This window comes from Manis javanica, chromosome 2 (assembly GCF_040802235.1).
Source record: "Manis javanica isolate MJ-LG chromosome 2, MJ_LKY, whole genome shotgun sequence".
NCBI lineage: Eukaryota > Metazoa > Chordata > Mammalia > Pholidota > Manidae > Manis > Manis javanica.
In genome coordinates, this window is record NC_133157.1 from 94,417,113 (window position 1) to 94,439,779 (window position 22,667).

At 38.8% G+C, this 22,667-nt stretch overlaps 2 long non-coding RNA genes across 3 annotated transcripts in view; one reads left to right on the forward strand and one right to left on the reverse strand.

Moving 5' to 3' along the window:
* Nucleotides 1-22,667, forward strand: part of LOC140847759 (uncharacterized) — an 81,077-nt gene that overhangs the window by 51,336 nt on the left and 7,074 nt on the right. The window lies entirely within an intron of this gene.
* Nucleotides 4,625-22,667, reverse strand: part of LOC140847758 (uncharacterized) — a 40,169-nt gene continuing 22,126 nt past the window's right edge. The window contains exons 2-4 of the long non-coding RNA XR_012127881.1: nucleotides 7,105-7,139; nucleotides 5,817-5,958; nucleotides 4,625-4,875 (exon numbers count right to left, since the gene is read on the reverse strand). This is a non-coding gene — a long non-coding RNA (uncharacterized lncRNA). The remainder of the gene's footprint in view (nucleotides 4,876-5,816; nucleotides 5,959-7,104; nucleotides 7,140-22,667) is intronic.

Below are 22,667 nucleotides of genomic sequence, written 5' to 3' on the forward strand. Positions count from 1 at the left end.
TGGCTAACCAGTCATCTTCTGGGGACATACAGGGAGATGTACAGTTGGTGAGAGAGAAGCCACGTTCTTTGAAAAGGTTAGCTTCTTACTTCTTAGCAGATTTATGCCCCATGGCTTCTATGCCCAGCAGTTGTCTTGAGGTATCTTTACCACCTGGAAGAATTAGGGGTGTCTTGCCTCTAACATTTCTCCCAAAGTATTTTAAATTTGGTTTTCTAATTTAGGTGTATAAGTAACCAATAACAACATTTCCAAACACCATAATAATGAGATGTGGGATTAATGGGATTAACACATAAATCAAGAACTATAGGAATCAGATGTACAAATACATATGACCTGATTGTTTCTCCTACAAACTCCTGATGCATGATCAATAACAGAATGAGTAAAGACAAAACAGTTCCTACTACTCATGACCTCACATGGTTTCGGTGTCCTTGAGGAGCATCACGCCCTAGGGCTGGATTCAAGGTCAGATGACTGTGTTAGTCATGTGTTGAACCCCCTACTCAGAATTCTTTGGATGTTTGGGTTCATTTGCTCAATAAATACGAGTGCCTTCTTGGCATTACTCTTGCGCTGTTATGCCTTGAGTCCCCTGGCTGGTCCTTTCAGGTCTTCGATATCTCATCACATCTCCTCCCGTATCTGCGGGACAGAGGCAGGGAGGGGACCAACAGAGAGATAGTGGAGTTGTTCCTCTCAGAAGTCGGCTTTGCGGTTCCTTCTTTCCAGGCATCTGGGCTGAGCCATCAGATGGGCGGTTTGGACTGGCTCCTAACATGTAGTCATGCTCACTAATCCATAGGCTGTATATTTCTGAGTTTCTCAGCAATCTTAACTACTTTAAGTTTCCTACAGCAGTGACATCATTTCTGTCTCTGATTATATGTCAGTGCCCCTTTGGGGCAACTACTTTCTGTTTGGAACTTTTCTATATATTGTAAAAGTATTTAATTTGTTAAAATGTTTATTATGTAATATTTGGAAGTAGCCCATATCTGTTTGAAATCTCACTCTGTACTGATTAGTAATGATTAAAATGTGGTAGGCAGATTATAAAAGAGATGCTGTAACAGAGGAATGTTATAAACTTTCCTAGTATTTGTGATTTGACTCTCCTCTCTCACCACAGAGAAAATGTAAGTGATGCAGAACCACAAACATTTTTGTTATCCAGCTAAGCAGGTCAGAAAGAAGCCATAGTCATGGCAATGCTATCTGCCTGTTTTGCTTCCTCTGAAAGATTATGTGATTAGAGGAAAATAGCATAAACCCATAGCAGTAAAATGGTAATGCTACTAAAGAGAAAGAAGCCACAGAATAAACCAGAGAAAATAATAGTGAGTGTTCAGCTCTGAGCTATAGACCCTCAGAGACTTGGGAGCGAGAGGGAGCTTAGACAGGACTTCAAGAAAAGTGCTGTGATGTGGATTGTTGGAAAACAGTTAAGGGGAATATTCAGGAAGCGGAAATAATGTGAGCAAAAGCATGGATGATGGATAGACCAACAAAAGCCAGTGAGATGTGAGATGGCTGTCCAGACTAAAACGGAGAGAGAATATGAAGAATTTGATGAAAATTAAGAAATTTCAAAGAACTAGGGTGACAAGTTTGGATTATCAAATACCTATGCGGATATTTGAGTTTCTTGTAATGCAGCATCAGCATCCCAGGGACCTTTTCCTCATTCATATTCATTATTTCTTCAGTAAATATGCAAATCATGATGGAGCCAGTTGTACACTCTTGGAAACTGGGAGATGAGTCATAATGATCATATTCCTGACAAGCTGCATCTGTTTTGTCCAGCATTTTTCCTGTCAGAGCTACTTTTCCGAAAACAAAGTTCACTAATTGATAACATCATTTTTAAAGGGATGGATTGATACTGGCTGTTCTTTAGCCTTATTATTGTTGCTTTAACAGTAAATCCTATTAGAGCTTCTGCCCTTAGCCCAGGCATTAATTTTAGATATGAGTGGATGAAACTAAAGTAAGTCCAGCTTATGAAATCTACTTTTGATACCTAAAATAGCAACATTCTTGAGTAAGGAATTACCTGCTTTTGTAAGCTTATTACCATCTTTTCCAGCACAGATTCAGACCATAGCTGCATCATCAGCATCAGGCTCACTGGATTAACCTTGTTCTAGCAAAACAGACTGTGTTTCCAGCTGTCTCCTAGAAAGCCTACGTCTCTCACTTTTATGTTAAGGACACATTAAAAATTCATTTTCCTGCTTTATATATTTCCTGGATGTTCTCCTTATTTTATTTCTTAAGTGTCTGTTTGTGTTTGTTTTTCTGGGTCCACCCATTATCCATGCTAATGTTTTCTGTCATTAAAGATCTTTGGGTGTTTATCTGTAATTCCTAATTCCAAAAGCAAAGTTATTAAAATAATAAAACCCAAGCAGACCCATATCCCTTCAGCAGCAGAACCTGAATGTGCTGACTTTGGGACTATTTATGGTCTTTACCCTGCTTAAGATGAATGTCCGTTAAGTTTTATTGCAGAAACAGGAATGTGTATAATTACCACCTGGTCACTAATAGTTGGTATGTACACAGATATGTCTCTCTTGTGGAGAGTTAATTTTTGCAAACTAGGAACAATTTTTCAGTATGAGATTCACATTTCCCTAACAGCATTTTTTGTTTTTCCCCATTGTACACTTTGTTAAACTCTAGCTATTGCCAAAGTTTTCAGATATATGTATGACAGATCCATTATGTACTTTGGTTACTGCTATTACTCACCCCCTTAGCAATGTCTTTTTTTATAGTAAATCTAGGAGGTTTTGTTAGTTGCCACATGAAGTCTTAGCCTAACTAAAAATTGCCCAGGTAGGCAAATACCACTTGCACTGACTGGAGATTTGACTTTTAAAAAAGTGAGAATAAAATGAAATATCCAGTATTAGGGAAAAGAAAGATAAAAACCATGGCCATTGGTGAGAGGAGGAGGGCAATAACAGCCCTGTCACATAGAGATTATGATAGAGAAATAACAAGCAGGGCTCCTAGAGTCTGGGAGATTGGATCTAAACCTCAGCTCTCTCACATACATAAAGTGAATTTGAGCAGGTTATTGAATTTCTCTGAAATACAGCATTCTGAGCTTTAAAATATTGGGTCAGTAAACATTTTCTGGAAAAGGTTAGGTAGTAAATATTTTAGATTTTGCAGGCTATATAGGTCCCTGTTGTTTTAGCACAAAAGCAACCACTGACACTCTATAAATGAATGGGTATGGCTATGTTCCTCTAAAATTTTATTTCTAAAAATAAGCAGCTATGATCTGTATTTGACCCTACCTGGACAGTGGTTTGATTTGCTGGTCCCTAAATCAGTGTTATATTTTATATAAATATACTTTAGTAATGTCATCAACAAAGAAGAATTCAAGCAAGAATATAAAACGCCCCAACATATAAAACACATATAAAAGAGATTTTAAAATGAAGGATTACTATAAAGTAAAAGTAAGATGTTTTGAAAATACAGTCAAATGGGTGATTTAAATTATAAAATAGCAATTTTTTACTTATTAAACAGCAAAAAAGAAAAGAAAGAAAATGAGAATAACTGACCTGAAGAGCAGTATTACTGAATGTATTCTATAAATTTCACTTGGTCCTCATTACAATGTATAGTAAAGGACAGTTCACTCTAAGGATTGTTTGTAACAGAGGGGCAAAGCTCTGACAATCTGGCCCATCAACACAACCAGAAAATGATTTAATTGTGATACAAACAGTAACAAAGTAAAATGTGAAAGTACATTATTGATTTTAGAGGAAAACATCTGCATTGTTGTTTTTTAAAATAGTATTTAAAATTATTTTTGTCAGTCTTATGTTTATATTTACTAAGATAAATTTCTCATATCCTAAAATTGCTTTACCAGGGAAGAAGCATATATTTTGTTCACCAGTAATAGAAAAAATATTAATCATCCATCCCATCATGACATTACTGACAGTCATATATTGACTATTTGCACTCGGCACTATATGCAAAAGGATATTTCATTCATTAATATTTCATATTAGAAGTTCTGGGAACTGAAAAGTTAGTTCAGGTTCCAGAAAGACCTAATTGTAAATATTAGGTTAGGTATAAAGATCAACATTTCTAAATATTTCTTCCTTGTAGTCATTCCATTCATTACACACTGGGTTTTTAAACCCCTTATTTTGTGAAGCTACCTTATCATAAACATCTAGGAAGTAACTCATGTCACAAAGTAATTTTTTTCTGTATGCAACAAACACTTATGGAGTACCTATTATGTGCTTAGTTTTGAATGATGACTGAAAAAATTATAAAACAAAAAGCTATAAATTTGACAAACTATTGGTGGGGAACATTAGAAAAATGCTGTTAAACAGAGCACACAGAAATACAGCAGGATATTTGTATTTTATCTGTAAAGAAGTGATACTAATACCTGTCCAAGAACTTTTTTATGCCTCATTTGGCTTCCTTCGAATTTGCATTTAGAATCCATTTGATTGCTTTATAATACAGATGGAATTGACATTGATGAGTAAGTCTTACTTGTTGTGCCCAAAGTCACGAATCCCAGAAGACCACCAAGGAGCCAACACCGATGCAAAAGCAAAGAGCCTTTATTCAAGCTAGCTCGAGCTCAATCTCTCATCTACACCAATGCAGTGGCAAGATGCCAGAGAGAGTGCATTTTCCCCAGAACAAAGGTTTTATGGGTTTCCAGGGCGGTTTGGGGTGGGGTGGGGTGATGGCCGTGGTCCTGGCTGATTGGCTGGGCCTGGGGGTAGTTGGGGGGTGATGAGTCGTGGCTTTGGTCAGTTGGCAGGGTCCAGGGGTGGTGGGTGTTCTTGCTGACTGGAGGGGAGAGGTGAAATAGGATCCAGGTCCCGATTGGCTGAAATAGAATCTGGGAGCTTGTCCTTTCATTCCCCCCTTTCTCTGGATCCTAAGAAGGGACCCAATAATGGGTCTAATAATGTTTTGCAGTTGTAAGGAGATATAGGCTGATACTGCTGTCTTAGCACCATTAGCTGGACTGTATTAATTCTATCTTTAATATAAGTTATCAGTTTATTGAGGATACATGGTCTAAAGGTAAGCAGAAGTAACAAGATTACTAGGGGCTTGTATTGAGCACGAACGACTATCAGTTGGACAGCCCCCACATGGTCTCTGACAATCTGGACCAGCCTGTTGATGATACAAGGCTCAAGGGTTAGTAAAAGGAGTAGGATGGCAAGGGGTCCTTGAATATTAAAGATAATTTCCTGCCTTGATTTCTCTCTGGGACCCTGGTGCCTTGGTTCGGGCGCACATCAAAAGACTGCGTGCCCAGCCTCTAAGGTGGGCTGAGATATTGTCTATTTGCTAAAGAATCCTGCCTTTTACTATGCCATCTACAGCTGGGTCTGCATGCTAAGTCAGTTGCTCAGCTTGCAAAATTACCTAGTCAGATCAGAAGGAGTAAAGACAGCACATAGGCCTGGGCCTTTTAGTATGCTAAAGTGAATCTTATACACGATTACAAATCATTAGCATAATAAAACATGTGCTACTCCTCTTTATCTGGGGAACATTAACTGATCTCACTGAAGAATGATTCTAGAGCTTAATGTTCAACATAGTTGTAGTAGGCGGGGGGTTCTAGCATGTAGTTACATTGCTCTGATTGCAAATATCCTGCCTTGCTTTCTCCAGAGGCTCTCACTTTATTCTGTCTAAGCCTATGGTCCCTGTCTCATTCTCCCCTCTACAGATAGAGACCCTAGCTACTGCTAGGGAAAAGGGGCAATGACCTCTCTGGCTGCTTCGTGCTGAGAAGGGGACGCAGTAAAGGGTGCGGCTAGGTCTCCATCACTGGTCAGTTGAGAGGGCCTCAGAAGGTTGGCGCTTCTATTCTGGGTTTCATTTCTATTACTATTTGCAGTTTTGTGGCTTCTAGGCAAGATAAAACAAATTGTGTTATTAGGTTATGTAGCAACATCTGGAGTTGGATTTTCCATTCTGGAAGGACAAACATGATGAGATTAAGAATGCATGGCTGAATATGAGAACTAGAAATAGTAAAACTTTAATTGCAATGATAGGAGAAAACTAAAACATCTGGAAAATCATAGCTAGATATTTTGAAGAAGCTGGAATTCTGGATCTAGTTTATGTCTCAATGACTAGTATTAGGATTTAGTATGGATAAAGCTGCGTTATTGAAACAATACTTTTCTCTAAAATCACTCTTTTATTAGAAGTAACCAGGTTACGAAAATAATTAACAGCTGGCTTGATTATTTGCATAAGTGCAGCAAGAAGAGCAATTGATTACACAGGCTCTTTTAAATATGCTTTGCTGGAACTTTCTGTAAGGAATTTCAGATTGAACTTTTAAAGGCCTCTTGAGGCCAGACAGCCAAGCCAGACTTGCCATCAGGCTTTGCCTGCAGTACCTGTAGATTTGGATGAATTCCTCTCTTCTTGAGGTCTCTGAGACATCCTGAGATTCCTGCACCTGCCAGGAAGTGACTTTCCTTACTCACCTGGTAAGGCTGCTGGGAACTTCATAAACAAGGTACCAGGCCAATTCTTCCAAGGGGCTTCGTTGGCTTTATAAAGTCAACCTTAGTTCCTTAAAGCTGATCATACCTGAGTTTATGCATGTGTCTCTCAGGTAAGACATTCCAGTCAAAGCCTTGGTGGTATAACCTGTGTTTTTAATTGGTCCTCTTATAAGGAAAGCAGGTTCTTATTGTACTTATGCAAAAAAAAATACTGCCATGAAATATAAAAATAGTCACTGAGAGTTTTTAAATTCTGGAGGGATCAGGTAGAGAGAAAGATAAAGTTTCAATTCTGCTTATAAAGATAGTTATTTAATAAACTGTTGTCAGCTTAAGAGAAAAAGCTTAAAGCACTTTATCAGCAATATCTGAAACAAAAAGCCACAAAATCATCTTTAGTTTACTTAACCCTATGTAACTAATACTTGTTCTGCTGAAATTTAGTTCTTTACTAGTTTAGGAGTAATAAAACTGACTATAAATGACAAAAGACTTACAAATGACAATAGCTAAAGATAAGATGAGAACTTACTGCAAGACAGTTGACATAAGGAAATTCGGATATTTCTGTAACAAAAAAACATTCAGTAACAAAGTTTAGCATCATTCCCTTTGACAGTGCTTTCCAGGTAATTAAGCAGGTAAGTATATATCAGATAAATAAGCCAAATTAGTCAAATACTTTCTCCAATGAGAAAAAAATTCCTCTGACATGTTCCAGGGGCCCTCTGGAAAATATCAGAGTTAACTAGAGGTAAAAGTACCTTTTTGAATTTGATTTTGGGAAGTTGTCAGAAGAAAGTTTATTTGGCACTTGCTTAAATAGTATTATAGGTTGCTATGAAGCAATACTTACCCATTTAAGCAGAATGACAACAAAATACCTCAAAGGCAAATAAAGAAGGTTACACAGTTGTTAGCATAGTTTAGCTTTTAGTCCTTTTAATATTAAGATCTCATTTTCTTAAATACTCGGACAACTCATTGAGACTTTAAGCATGAGAAACTGCTTTGATAAAACAATCAGAGAACCCTTTGTAATCTTTCAACAGAAAGCAGATTAACAGTTAAGAAAACCTAGTCTTTTTAACTGAAAACGAAATTCTAATTTTGCTGTGTACTTGATACTGAGACTCATTTGCTTTAATTTTATATAGCATGACCATATCAATTCTTTCACAAACTTTCTACAACTTCCTTTTACATTCAGTTCTCGCTCTTTAAATAAACAGCTGTACTTCAGAACAAAGTTACTTTCTTTTATCAAAAGACACATTCTTTAGCATGTAGAATGAATTTCCATCCCTTATACTTTCTCTTATTAAAACATACATCTTTTAGCATACAGAAATGTTTTCTTTATTACTTTAAGTAGTTTTAATTAGAACTTAAAACCATAAGAAACTTTGATTTTCAGTGAACACTGAGAAGTAGGCTATTGTAAATGGTTACACTAGCATTCTTTAGATTGACAAATTTATGAACATTTTATAATTTCTGTAACTATGGGCTTTACAGCACAATCTCTCACTAAACATAAAGTATATCTTCTTAACTTAGCAAAACTTTAAGGTTTTAGGTTACCACAAAGATTCTCAGGCTGCAGGTAGGTATACACACTGTAACACAATTAAAAATGTGTTCACTTGCCACACTCATTTAGTTCACTCATTCGTAACAACTATGCTAGATTACTTACAAGACCTGTACTGAATATTAGACAAAGCCAAGCCTTTAAGCATTTTATTCTTAAAAGATTTAGCAGATAACATCGACTTAAATGACCTTAGGTAAACTTAGGCAGCTGATTACTACAAGGACATGCGGGCCTCAGCCCAACTCAAATTAGCATTAATGTTTAACATTTTTTAAATCAGATTTTCTGGAAGTTTTAGAATGCCTAATTTTTTACAAGCACTTGTCTTTAAGTCAATTTCATTAATACCATCCGGAGGTAGAAAGATATTTTCATTTACACACTTAGACACACAAACATACAGATTGAGACATAATGATAACGTTTCCTCTGGCAGCCATCCGACATTGAAAACTGGCTACTGACTAGAACAAAAAGTCTGCCACCGACCCTTCTGGACTTCCACACTGAGGTTGTTAGCTCTCCCCCTAATATCTTTAACCTGTAAAAGAGTGGTTGGATTAAATGTTCCCTCTGGCAGCCAGCCAACGTTAAAGGACAGCCACTCAGAGGTGCAGAAAACATGAAATTTTCCCTTCCTGATGTCCGTGCTCAAATTGTGAGCTCTCTCCCTAACGTCTGAGAAAAATGGTCTGTCATGAGAGACAAGGGGGTTGTCTGAGTCTGTCCCACTTCTTCTGTCAACAAGACTAAGACAAACACGACAAATAACAGGCGCCTACAGAGAAGAATCTGCCGCAGCCGCGGAGGCAAAACTGAAAGTAAATTAAGGGCCTGTCAGACTGCAGCGGCAGCCGACTTTCCTCACAGATGAGGACCTTGTCCTCCAGACGGGGGCAAGGGATGTCTCCCAAGACCCCTGGTCAGCGACCCGCCAGCGCATCCGCCTAAGTCAATGCCGACCCAGATACAGATTGGAGCTCCTACAGGCTTATACAGGCTTGTTCGTGAACAAAAACAGTGAGACACAGATAGACAGAGTGAGACACAGGTAGACAAAGACAGACAGATAACTGAGTGCCCTCACCAGCCGGCACAGGGCCCTCCGGGTCGGGAGTCCTGGGGGGTCTCTGGGATCCCGGACGAGCCCCCAAATATTGTGCCCAAAGTCACAAATCCCAGAAGACCACCAAGGAGCCAACACCAATGCAAAAGCAAAGAGCCTTTATTCGAGCTAGCTCCAGCTCAATCTCTCATCTAGACCAACGCAGTGGCAAGATGCCAGAGAAAGAGTGCATTTTCCCCAGAACAAAGGTTTTATGGGTTTCCAGGGCGGTTTGGGGGGTGGTGATGGCTGTGGCCCTGGCTGATTGGCTGGGCCTGGGGGTAGTTGGGGGGTGATAAGTGGTGGCTTTAGTCAGTTGGCAGGGTCCAGGCGTGGTGGGTGTTCTTGCTGACTGGAGGGGAGAGAGGGACTAAGCTCCGATTGGGTGAAATAGGATCTAGGTCCCGATTGGCTGAAATAGAATCTGGGAGCTTGCCCTTTCATTACTCACTGTGGAAATAAGCAACTGACCTTCTTAAAAATAAAGCACAAAAGACAGCCTAAACAAGTTTATAATTTCATGACCCAAGGTCACAGCTGGGATAGGAAACCCAGCTTCAAGAGTGATGGAATTCTATATTCTCCAACTCAATGTTAACAGTTTTCTTACTTTGAGAAGTAAGAGTAGCAACTGAAGGAAAAATAGTGATGACATTGTAGATATTCTAATTAGCATGTTATTTGAGAGAATGATATAGCTGCTAAATAGTGTTCAACAGTGATGTCTTCACTGAAAATATTTTATTGTACTTATTTTTAAACTTACTGTCTCTAAGTGTATTAAGATCAACTACATTCTGTGATCTGCAGGAATATACAGATAAATTAAATGTAGACCCTGATCTCAAAAGACTCAAGATTCTAGCCCAGGGATGGGGTGGGCAACTTTTTTTCTCTTTAACAGCTAGAGGTAACAAGTTTTGGCTTTGTGTACCACATGCTCTCCATCCCAACTACTCTATTCTTCTCTTGTAGCACAAAATTGGTTAGAGAAAATAGATGCATGAATGTGTATACAGCTTTTTTTTCTTTTTACCTAGTCAGGCAGCCAAGCTACATTTGGCCCACAGGCCATCATTTGCTGACTACTGATCTAGCATCAGGAAAACAGACAGCTTATATATTTTTTGCTGATGCTTGTCCACTTACAGAGACTGGCTAGAATGTTGTAAGTGGATTCTGAGGCTGCAGCAGGAAAGTACTGCAGAATCAATTAGCTATGCTTTCATATATGCATTTATTGAGCTCCTGTTATATGTCCACTGCTCAAATAGAAAAACTTTGCACTTTCTGTTCTTTAAACACTCACATAATAATAAAGGTAAAGGTGTGAAAAACCAAAATGAACTGTGATTAAAAATTTCCCAACCAAGGGTTAGTCTCAAATGTTTCAATTCTACTCCCAGAAAGTACATTTATAAGGGGCCTTCCCTATACCCCCTAGGGGTCCAGAGACCTAAATCCTTTTCTATGCTTGCAGATGTTCTGGCTTTTACAGGGGAGGTTCTACCTTGGGCCATCAAATGGAGACCTCGCAAAGTCTTTAGGCTCAGGCATCTGCTCTATTAGATAGTCCATGGGTAAGGTGCTGAATGCTGACAAAGTGAGGGCTTTATCAGAAGTATGGTGGGTGGCATAATGAACAGTTATGCCAAGCAACTAGAAATAAAAAGAGAGGGGGAAAAAAGGAAGGCAAAAATATAGGATCTGAACACCAGAATAAGCAGAAGTTGGTATACAGAAATTTGCCCTCAAGAAGTGGAGAATACACATCATTTTTAACATGCAAGGAACAGTCTAAAAAATTGATCGCATACAAGTTCACAAAGAAAGCCTCACAAAACTTTGAGTTAACATCCTATAGATTATGTCCTTTTCAGGATAGCTGAAAACTCTAAGATCTTAGAAGCTAAAATTATACTTCTAAATAATCCTTGGATTAAGGAGGAAATAATTCACACATTGTGAGATATTCCTAACACTACTTAACACTAGAAGATTTGTGATTTGTAGCTAATGCAGAAATTCGTGAGTTTACTGCTTTAAAATACATTTATCAGAAATAAAAAAATATTGAGGAGAAATAAGCTATGTGTTCCATTCAATAAGCTGGAAGAAAGGGCAGAAGAGTAAATGCAAAAGAAACCAGAAGGAAAGAAAGAGACATAAAGACAGAAATAAATGAGGAAATATAGACCAAAAAACAAAGAATAACAAAAAATTGAGAAATGATTACTTAAAAACATTAAGATAAACCACAAACAAGACATCAAAAGAGCTAAGGCTCAATTAAAAATAAGAGAAACCTCACCAACCCATTTTATAAGGCTAGTATAACCTTGATTTCAAAACAGAGGAAGGACAGATCATGAAATGAAACCTAAAGAGCTATCTTCCTTATAATCATACATAGAAAACTACATAATAAAATATCATAATAATACATCATAATCAAGTGGATTTGTCTTAGGAATGTAAGATTGATTTAAGATAGGAAAATATGTTTGTGATTCCCTACCCAAATTAAAAAGGAAAATATTTCATTTAAATAATCATCGCAATGGGGAAAAACAAAGGCATTTGATAGAAGACATGGATTTTTAATAAAGCCCTTTCCAAAAACTAAAAATAAGAAACTTCTTTAACATTGTAAGGTCCCTATAGAAAACCAAACAACAAAAAACAAAAACCAACTCCTAATTACTATAACATCTTAGGCACATGACCTTTAGGATATATCTGATATTGCCTCCATATTCAAAATCATGCTGGAGGCTATCATCAATGAAATAATACCCTCTAAAGTAAAAGGTATATGGTAAAGGTATCACCACATATCAAATGGCATGGGAAAACTATGTGTAGAATAGGAAAACTGGCTAAACATCGAGGATTTATATTCAACAAAGTATTACAAAGTTTACTAAGAATATCCAAAAATACAAAGGAATGGTGAAATCAACATGAAGGACAAATCCAATAGAATGAGAAACATTAACCAAAAACTAAAGAATAGGAGAACCTGAATAACTGCATCACTAGTAATCACAGAAGTGAAGGGAGATTGCATTTTTAACCAGATTTTTTTTTAAAGTTTGATAAAACCAAATGTGTTAGTTATAATTTGTTGTATAAAAAATTACCTCAAAAGTTAGTGGTCTGCACAACAAAATCCATTATATCAGAGTTTCTATGGGTCAAGAATCTGGGTGCAGCTTAGCTGGTCCTCTGGCTCTGAGTGTCTTATAAGGCTACACCATTTCAAGTCAATTGGGAAGAATCTGGTTCCTAGCTCAGTAATGTGGTTGCTGGTAGGATTCCATTCCCTGCAACTTGTTGTACTGAGGGCTCAGTTCCTCAGGAGCTGTTCCTTGAGATGTGAGTCTCTTCATTGAGAATCACAATATACTTCCATTAGAGTCAGAAAACAAGAGAGACTGTCAACAAGAAAGAGTTCTAGCAAGAGAAAACTTAATCATGTTAAAGACATCCCATTACTTTTGCTGGATTCTTTTGATTCTATTCCTTACAAGCAAGTCACTAGGTACAGCCCACATTCAAGGGAAGTAGATTACACAAGAGTGTGAACATCATGAGGCTGAGATCACTGGGGATCATCAGATGTTGCCTTCCACAATGAGTACTGGCAAGTGCTTAGGGAAACAGGCAATAATCTAATTCATTTAGGAAGGTAAACTGGTACAGTCATTATGGAGAGCAATCTGGCAACAGTTAGCAAAATAATTGCTTATCAACTGAATGTTTCTGTCCCTCCAAAATTCGTATGCTGAAACTCTAATCCCCATTGTGATGCTACCTGGAGGTGGGGCTTTTGAAATGTAATTAGGGTTAGATTAGGCCACAAAGATAGGGCTTTATGATGGATTAATTCCCTCATGAAAAGAATAGATAGGACATAGCAAGCTCTGTGTGTGCCCACCAATGAAGGCCATGTGAGGCTATAGGTAGGAAGAGGATCCTCATCAATAACCCAACCATGCTGGCATCCTAATCTTGGACTTCCAGACTCCAGCACGGAAAGAAATAAATATTTATCATTTAAGCTACCCAGTCTATGACATCCTGCCATATCAGCCCAAACAAATTAATAAATAAGTATATCCACAACCTAGAAATTCCATTCCTGAATATATATCCCAGAAAAGAATATGCAAGTCTATAAGGGCATGTGATGAAGATGCTCATCACAGCACTGTTTGTGGCAGTGGAGTAGAGAGCCAACATAGGTGTTCCTTGAAAGGGGAAGGAACAGACAAGTAAACTTGGCATATGCATTCTAATGGAATATTATGCAGGACTATTGAGGCAGGTAATAGAGGGATGCAGGCAGATGGAGTTCAGGATCCCTGTAAGTTTCAAGGTGCTTGTAAGTTTCAAGAAGCTTCAGGGCCCTTGTCAGTTTCAAGAAGCTCCAATCAAACTCAGCCACTCAAAAATTACATTTTGATAGACCTCAACTCTGATTGGTTATGCCCTGTGCAAATGAAGCACTGTACTTTTTCAGCCCATCAAGTGGGGTGTGATGTTATCACTTCAGGGTGGACTTCCTACTCTCAGGAGGCAATATAAATCACAGACCCCAGAGCCCTAATGGCCTCATCCTTTGGAGCCCCTCCTGAGTAGTAGGAGCTTTCTCTTTTCATTCATTAAAAGAGCTTTGCTGGTTGCTCCATACTCTTTGTCTGCTGGCTTCATTCTTCATCTCCTCCAAGGCATGATCCTGGGAAAAACAGCAGCATTCACAGCCAGTACCACCAGGAATGAATCAGAGATGCATGTAGCTTCATGAGATGAACTTAAAAGCATACTGTTAAGCACATAAGGTAAGGTGTGACACAATACAGTAAATTCAAACACATATTTTACAAGAGTATACACATGCATGGACATTATTCAAACACATCAGAGTAAGTGCCTAACAGTAGGAAAGAAATGAGTGTTGGGCTCCAGGAAGAATGAAAGGAAGACAGAATAAAGTATCAAAAGAAATAATTTTGCAAAACTCAATGAAGAGATTGGATTAAAGATGGTGACATGAGAGGTAAGGCAGAGACCTCCTCTTAAAACCACATATAATATGAAAATATAATTAATACAAGTAATCCTTAAAGAGCAACAGGAAAGAAGGCTGCACCAGACTGCATACACCTGGAGAAAACAACAGACCTCACAGAACAGGGTAATGGACCAAAGCTGTGACCTGGTGGGACCCAAGCCCTTCCCCCACCCCAGCTCATGGGCAGGAGGAAGAGAAACAGTGGGGAGGGAGAAGAGGCCTGGGACTTCTGAACACCTAGCCCTGGGGATCTGCTCTGGGAGCATGAACCTACATTACATGCTGCTTTGGAGATTTAGTGGGGTTGGAAAGCTAAGAAAAGTGGAACACCTGGAGAGACAGAGATTCCAGCTGCTTGTGGAAAATAAGTATTCATATCTGGCTGATCGGGGTGGGCAGTCTGAGAGACCCCCTAAAAGAAAGAGGGCTGCTAAAGGGGCAAGGATTGCACAGAGCTTACTGCTCAGGAGAAAGGACATGTGGACAAAATTGTCCAGGTGCACTGTGCCAAGCAGGTTGGGACCTTAAATGACCTTCAGGCACTCCATCCCCCTGGCTGGCTACACAGCTCCAAGGCCCCCCCACTGTGATACGCAGCCTGCTGTGTCTTCCTCAGGCTAGTGTGTACCTGGCTCAGGCTCACAAACTGGCAATACTTGCCCTGGTGTCAGGCTAACCAGAGGGAAGCCCTGCCTATGACAGCTACAAACACAAAGCATAGAGGCTTACACCTGTGTGTTCGGACCACTGGTTCTGGCAGCAGAGATAGGCTTAACAGCCAGAAAGCAGGAAACAACTCTTTCCTCCCCCCAGGCACCAACACCACTCTCCTGCAAACCCTGACATTGCTCCAGGGGCTGAGCAGCTCGAGAGAGTACAGCTTCTGGGCACTAGAGGGCACCACAAATTATGAAACACCAAAGGAACCTGGTTCAAAGCAAAATTATGAATACACCTGAGAAAGATTCAAATGAAATCAACCTCATGAATCTTCCTGAAAGATTTCAAAATAAAAATCATTAACATACTTATGGAGGTACCTAAAAATATTTAAGATATCAGGAATGAATTTAGGACAGAGATCCAATCATTGAAGAACACAATGGAGGATATAAAAAGCATATTAGATATGGTGGAGGAGAAGATAAATGAAGCAGAAATTATGGAAGAGGAATACAGAGAAACTGAGGCACAGAGAGTAAAAAGGATCTCTAAGAGTGAAAGAGTATTAACAGAACTGTGTGACCAATCCCAACGGAACAATATTCACATTATTCATACCAGAAGACGAAGATAGAGAAAAAGAGATAGAAAGTGTCTTTGAGGAGGTAATTGCTGAAAAATTCCCCAATCTGGGGAAGGAGATGGTGTCCACATGGACATCCACAGATCTCCCAACACAAGGGACCCAAGGAGGATGACACCAAGACATATAATTAAGAAGGCAAATATCAAGGATAAGGACAGACTATTAAAAGCAGCCAGAGAGAGAAATAAGATCACATACAAAGGAAAACCTATCAGGCTATCATCAGACTTCTCAGCAGAAACCTTACAGACCAGAAGGGAGTGGCATGATATATTTAATGCAATGAAGCAGGAGGGCCTCAAACCAAGAATACTTTATCTGGCAAGATTATCATTTAAATTTGAAGGAGGGATTAAACAATTTCCAGATAAGCAAAAGCTGAGAATTTAGCTCCCACAAACCATCTCTACAGTATATTTTGGAGGGACTGCTATAAATGGAAGTGTTCCTAAGGTTAATAGCTGTCACCAGAGGTAATAAAAAGGGATAGACAATGAGTACAGAATATGATACCTAACATATAAAGAATGGAGGAGGAAGAAAAGGAGGGGGAAAAAACCCTTTAGATTGTGTTTATAATAGCATACTAAGTGAGTGAAGTTAGACTCTTAGTAAGGAAGTTACCCTTGAACCTATGGTAAGAACGAATCTAAAGCCGGCAATGGAAATAAGTACATACCTTTCAATAATCACCCTAAATGTAAATGGTCTGAATGCACCAATCAAAAGACATAGTCACTGAATGGATAAAAAAACAAGACCCAACTATATGCTGCCTCACTTCAAACGCAAAGACATACACAGACTAAAAGCGAAGGGATGGAAAAAGATATTTCATGCAAACAACAAGGAGAAAAGAACAGGTGTTGCAGAACTTCTATCAGACAAAATAGACTTCAAAACAAAGAAACTAACAAGATATAAAGGACATTACATAATGATAAAAGGGTAAGTCCAACAATTATAAATATCTATGCACCCAACACAGCAGCACCTACATGTGTGAAACAAATACTAACAGAATTAAAAGAGTAAACAGAATGTAATGCATTCATTCTAAGAGACTTCAACATACCACTCACTCCAAAGGACACATCAACCAGATAGAAAATAAGTAAGGACACAGAGGCACTGAACAACACACTAGAACAGATGGACCTAACAGACATCTACAGAACTCTCCACCCAAAATCAGCAGGATACACATTCTTCTCAAGTGCACATGGAACACTTTCCAGAATAGAGCACATACTAGGCCACAAAAAGAGCCTTGGTAAATTCAAAAAGATTGAAATTGTACCAAGCAACTTCTCAGATCACATAAAACTAGAAATAAATTGTACAAAGAAAACAAAAAGGCTCACAAACACATGGAGGCTTAACAACATGCTCCTAAATAATCAATGGATCAATGACCAAATTATAACAGGGATCAAGCAATATATGGAGACAAATGACAACAGCACAAAGCCCCAACTTATGTGGGACCCAGCAAAGGCAGTTCTAAAAGGGAAGTATACAGCAATCCAGGCCTATTTAAAGAAGGAAGAACAATCCCAAATAAATAGTCTAAAGTGGAAAAAGAAGAACAAATGAGGCCCAAAGTCAGCAGAAGGAGGGACATAATAAGGATCAGAGAAGAAATGAGTAAATTCAGAATAAAACAATAGAAAAAAATCAATGAAACCAAGACCTGGTTCTTTGAGAAAATAAACAAAATAGACACAGCCCTAGTCAGACTTATTAGGAGAAAAAGAGAATCTACACACATAAACAGAATCAGAAATGAGAAAGGAAAAATCACAATGGACACCACAAAAATACAAATAATTATTTGAGAATACTACAAAAATCTACATGCTAACAAGCTGAAAAACGTACAAGAAATGGATGACTTCCTAGACAAATACAACCTTCAAAGACAAGACACAGGAAGAAACAGAAAATCTAAACAGACCAATTACCATGAATGAAATTGAATCAGTAACTAAAAAAACTATCCAAGAACAATTTCCCAGGAACAGATGGATTCACCACTGAATTTTATCAGATATTTAGTGAAAACAATACCCATTCTCCTTAAAGTTTTACAAAAAATAGAAAAGGAGGGAATATTTCTAAACTCATTCCATGAAGCCAGCATCACTCTTAATACCAAAGCCAGGCAAAAAAAGAAATTTACAGACCAATATCCCTGATGAACATAGATGCAAAAATACATCAAAAAGATTACCATCATGATCAAGTAGGATTTATTCCAGGGATGCAAGGATGGTACAACATTCGAAAATCCATTCACATCATCCACCACATCAACAAAAAGGACAAAAACCATATGATCATTTCCATAGATGCTGAAAAAGCATTTGACAAAATTGAACATCCACTCATGATTAAAACTCTCAACAAAATGGGTATAGAGGCCATATATGACAAACCCACGGCCAACATTATACTTAACAGCAAGAAGTTGAAAGTTCCTTTAAAATCAGGAACAAGACAAGAATGTCCACTCTCCCCACTTCTATTCAACATATTACTGGAGAGGTCCTAGCCACAGCAACCAGACAACACAAAGAAATAAAAGGCATCCACACTGGCAAGGAAGAAGTTAAACTGTCCCTGTTTGCAGATGACATGATATTGTACATAAAAAAGCCCTAAAGAATCCACTCCAAAATGACTAGATCTAATATCTGAATTCAGCAAAGTGGCAGGATACAAAATTAATACATAGAAATCTGTGGCATTCCTATACACTAACATTTGACCCAGCAATTCCACCCCTAGGAATTGACCCTAAGAATGCAGGAACCCAGTTTGAAAAAGACATATGCACCCATATGTTTATCACAGCACTATTTACAATAGACAAGAAATGGAAGCAACCTAAGTGTCCAACACTAGGTGAATGGATAAAGATGTGGTACATATACACAATGGAGTATTATTCAGCCATAAGAAGAAAACAAATTTTACCATTTGAAACAACAATGGAGGGAGCTACAGCGTATTATGCTCAGTGAAATAAGCCAAGTGGAGAAAGACAAATACCAAATGATTTCCCTCATTGGTGGAGTATAACAACGAAGTAAAACTGAAGGAAAGACAAGCCACTTGATTTTAATAATTAACTAGGACTTTAAGGAATAGAAAACTAAGAGATGAAGTTCAAATTTTAAAAAATACTTCCATTTGCAGAATGCAGATCAAATCTGATTTTTCCTGAATTATTTCTGTTTCTTCTCATGCTCACAGTTACTTCCGAACTAGTGTCCTGACACTTGGATCTTTTCTAAAGTATGGTTTTCTGTAGTACCCAAAGGTTCCTCCGCAAGGACATTTATGAAAGGAGCATTGGCCTATATGCTGGCGTAAACAGAGGGTTTTACATGAGGCAGACTTGGAGGGAAGCACAGAGAATTGGAAATATGCATGAAGGTGCAGTTGCCTGATTCAGGTCCTGCTACTTAAAAAGAAGAGCTTTTCTTGTAAATATACATGTCACAGGGAAATCCATGTTGCTTTATAAACAGAAACCCCAGGAATGTAATCCAGGAATGACATGACTGGTTATAATATTCTATTTTATCTGTGGTCACTAAGAATAGAGTAGTATTAATATTTACTCCTATCCATGATATCAAAAAGGACATATTAGGAAAATATCCACTGTGGAAATGATTCAAAATTCTATCCATACAAAAAAATCTTACAACAACAAACCCATCTCTTAGGAATTCAGTCCTAAATAAGCATTAATATGTTTAATAAAATGATAACAAAAATAATGTATCTTGACGCAGAGCCAAGATGGTGGTGTGAGTAGGACAGTGGGAATCTGCCCCCAAAAACATATGTATTTTTGAAAATACAACAAATACAACTAATCCTAAAAGAGAGACCAGAAGACACAGGACAACAGCCAGACTACATCCACACATGCAAGAGTCCAGCACCTGGTGAAAGGGGTAAGATACAAGCCCTGGCCCAGTGGGACCTGAGCGCCCCTCACCCCAGCTCCCGGCGGGAGGAGAGGAGTCGGAGTGGGGAGGGGGAGGGTGCCCAGGACTGCTGAACACCCAGCACAAGCCATCCTCAGCAGAGGGCAGACACAGTGCATGCGTGGAGGGCTGGAAACTAGGGAAACAGGGCAGCAAGACCTCTGAGCAGGTCGCAAAGCAGATGCCCTGTGACAAAGAAAAGTGAGTGCTTTTTGAAAGTCTTAAAGGGACGCAACAGCTGGACGGAAACAACCCAGGTCACAGCCCAGTGGCTGGAAATTCCAGGGAAACCCAGGTGCACTAACCCCCTGGGCAACAGCTCTGAGACCCCTCACGGAGGTAAACAGCCAAACAGCCCCCCGTCCATTACCCCTCTGGGGCCCGGCCATAGCAGAGAAGCAGCCTAAGGCTGGCCACGCCCTCAGCAAGGGAGCTTCCTCCATACCGGCCGGACAAGACACAAAGACCCAGTCTACATGCAATTGCCCAACACAAGCCACTAGGGGTCGCAGTTGTCCCAGTAAAGAAAGGCCAGTAGCAAGTGGAAAGTTTGGCTCTCCCAGCTGACAGTCAATAGCACATATCAACATGAAAAGGCAAAAAAATTTGATCCAGACAAGACTAACCAAGACAGCTTCGGCATCTGCTACATCTTCCCCTGAGAAGGAACCTAGGGAGATAGATTTAACCAGTCTTTCTGAAAAAGAATTCAAAACAAAAGTCATAACCATGCTGATGGACTTGCAGAGAAATATGCAAGAACTAAGGAAGGAGAATACAGAAATAAAACAAGGTCTGGAAGGACTTCAAAACAGAATGGACGAGATGCAAGAGACCATTAATGGACTAGAAAACAGAGAACAGGAATGCAGAGAAGCTGATGCAGAGAGAGATAAAAGGATCTCCAGGCATGAAAGAATTCTAAGAGAGCTGAGTGACCAATCAAAATGGAACAATATCCGCATTATAGGGGTACCAGAAGAAGAGAGAGAAAAGGGATAGAAAGTGTCTTTGAAGAAATAATTGCTGAAAACTTCCCCAAACTAGGGGAGGAAATGGCCTCTCCGACCACAGAAGTACACAGAACTCCCATGACAAGGGATCCAAGGAGGGCAACACCAAGACACATAATAATTAAAATGGCAAAGATCAAAGACAAGGACAGAGTATTAAAGGCAGTCAGAGAGAAAAAAAAGGTCACCTACAAAGGAAAACCCATCAGGCTATTATCAGACTTCTCAACAGAAACCCTACAAGCCAGAAGAGAATGGCATGATATACTTAGTGCAATGAAACAGAAGGGCCCTGAACCAAGACTACTGTATCCAGCACGATTATCATTTAAATATGAAGGAGGGATTAAACAATTCCCAGACAAGCAAAAGTTGAGGGAATTTGCCTCCCACAAACCACCTCTACAGGACATCCTACAGGGACTGCTCTAGATGGGAGCACTCCTAAAAAGAGCACAGAACAAAACACCCAACATATGGAGAAGGCAGGAGGAGGAATAAGATGGGAGAGAAGTAAAGAATCATCAGACCGTGTTTATACTAGCTCAACAAGCTACTTAAGTTAGACAGTCAGATAGTTAAGAAGCTAACCCTGGACCTCTGGTAACCACAAACTTAAAACCGACAATGGCAATAAGTACATACCTTTCAATAATCACCCTAAATGTAAATGGACTGAATGCACCAATCAAAAGACACAGAGTAATAGAATGGATAAAAAAGCAAGATCTATCCATCTGCTGCTTACAAGAGACTCACCTCAAACCCAAAGACATGCACAGACTGAAAGTCAAGGTATGGAAAAAGATATTTCATGCAAACAACAGAGAGAAAAAAGCAGGTGTTGCAATACTAGTATCAGACAAAACAGACTTCAAAACAAAGAAAGTAACAAAAGATAAAGAAGGACATTACATAATGATAAAGGGCTCAGTCCAACAAGAGGATATAACCATTACAAATATATATGCACCCAATACAGGAGCACTAAGATATCTGAAACAAATACTAACAGAACTAAAGGAGGAAATAGAATGCAATGCATTCATTCTGGGGGACTTCAACACACCACAAACTCCAAAAGACAGACACACCAGACAGAAAATAAGTAAGGACACAGAGGCACTGAACAACACACTAGAACAGATGGACCTAATAGACATCTACAGAACTCTACATCCAAAAGCAACAGGATACACATTCTTCTCAAGTGCACATGGAACATTCTCCAGAATAGACCACATACTAGGCCACAAAAAGAGCCTCAGTAAATTCCAAAAGATTGAAATCCTACCAACCAACTTTTCAGACCACAAAGGCATAAAACTAGAAATAAACCGTACAAAGAAAGCAAAAAGGCTCACAAACACATGGAGGCTTAACAACACGCTCCTAAATAATCAATGGATCAATGACCAAATCAAAATGGAGATTCAGCAATATATGGAAACAAATGACAACAACACAAAGCCCCAACTACTGTGGGATACAGCAAAAGAAGTCTTAAGAGGAAAGTATATAGCGATCCAGGCATATTTAAAGAAGGAAGAACAATCCCAAATGAAAGGTCTAATGTCACAATTATCGAACTTGGAAAAAGAAGAACAAATGAGGCCTAAGGTCAGCAGAAGGAGGGACATAATAAAGATCAGAAAAGAAATAAATAAAATTGAGAAGAATAAAACAATAGCAACAATCAATGAAACCAAGAGCTGGTTCTTCAAGAAAATAAACAAAATAGATAAGCCTCTAGCCAGACTTATTAAGAGGAAAAGAGAGTCAACACAAATCAACAGAATCAGAAACAAGAAAGGAAAAATCACGATGGACTCACAGAAATACAAAGAATTATTAGAGAGTACTATGAAAACCTATATGCTAACAAGCTGAGAAACCTAGGACAAATGGACAACTTCCTAGAAAACTACAACCTTCCAAGACTGACCCAGAAAGAAACAGAAAATCTAAACAGACCAATTACCAGCGACAA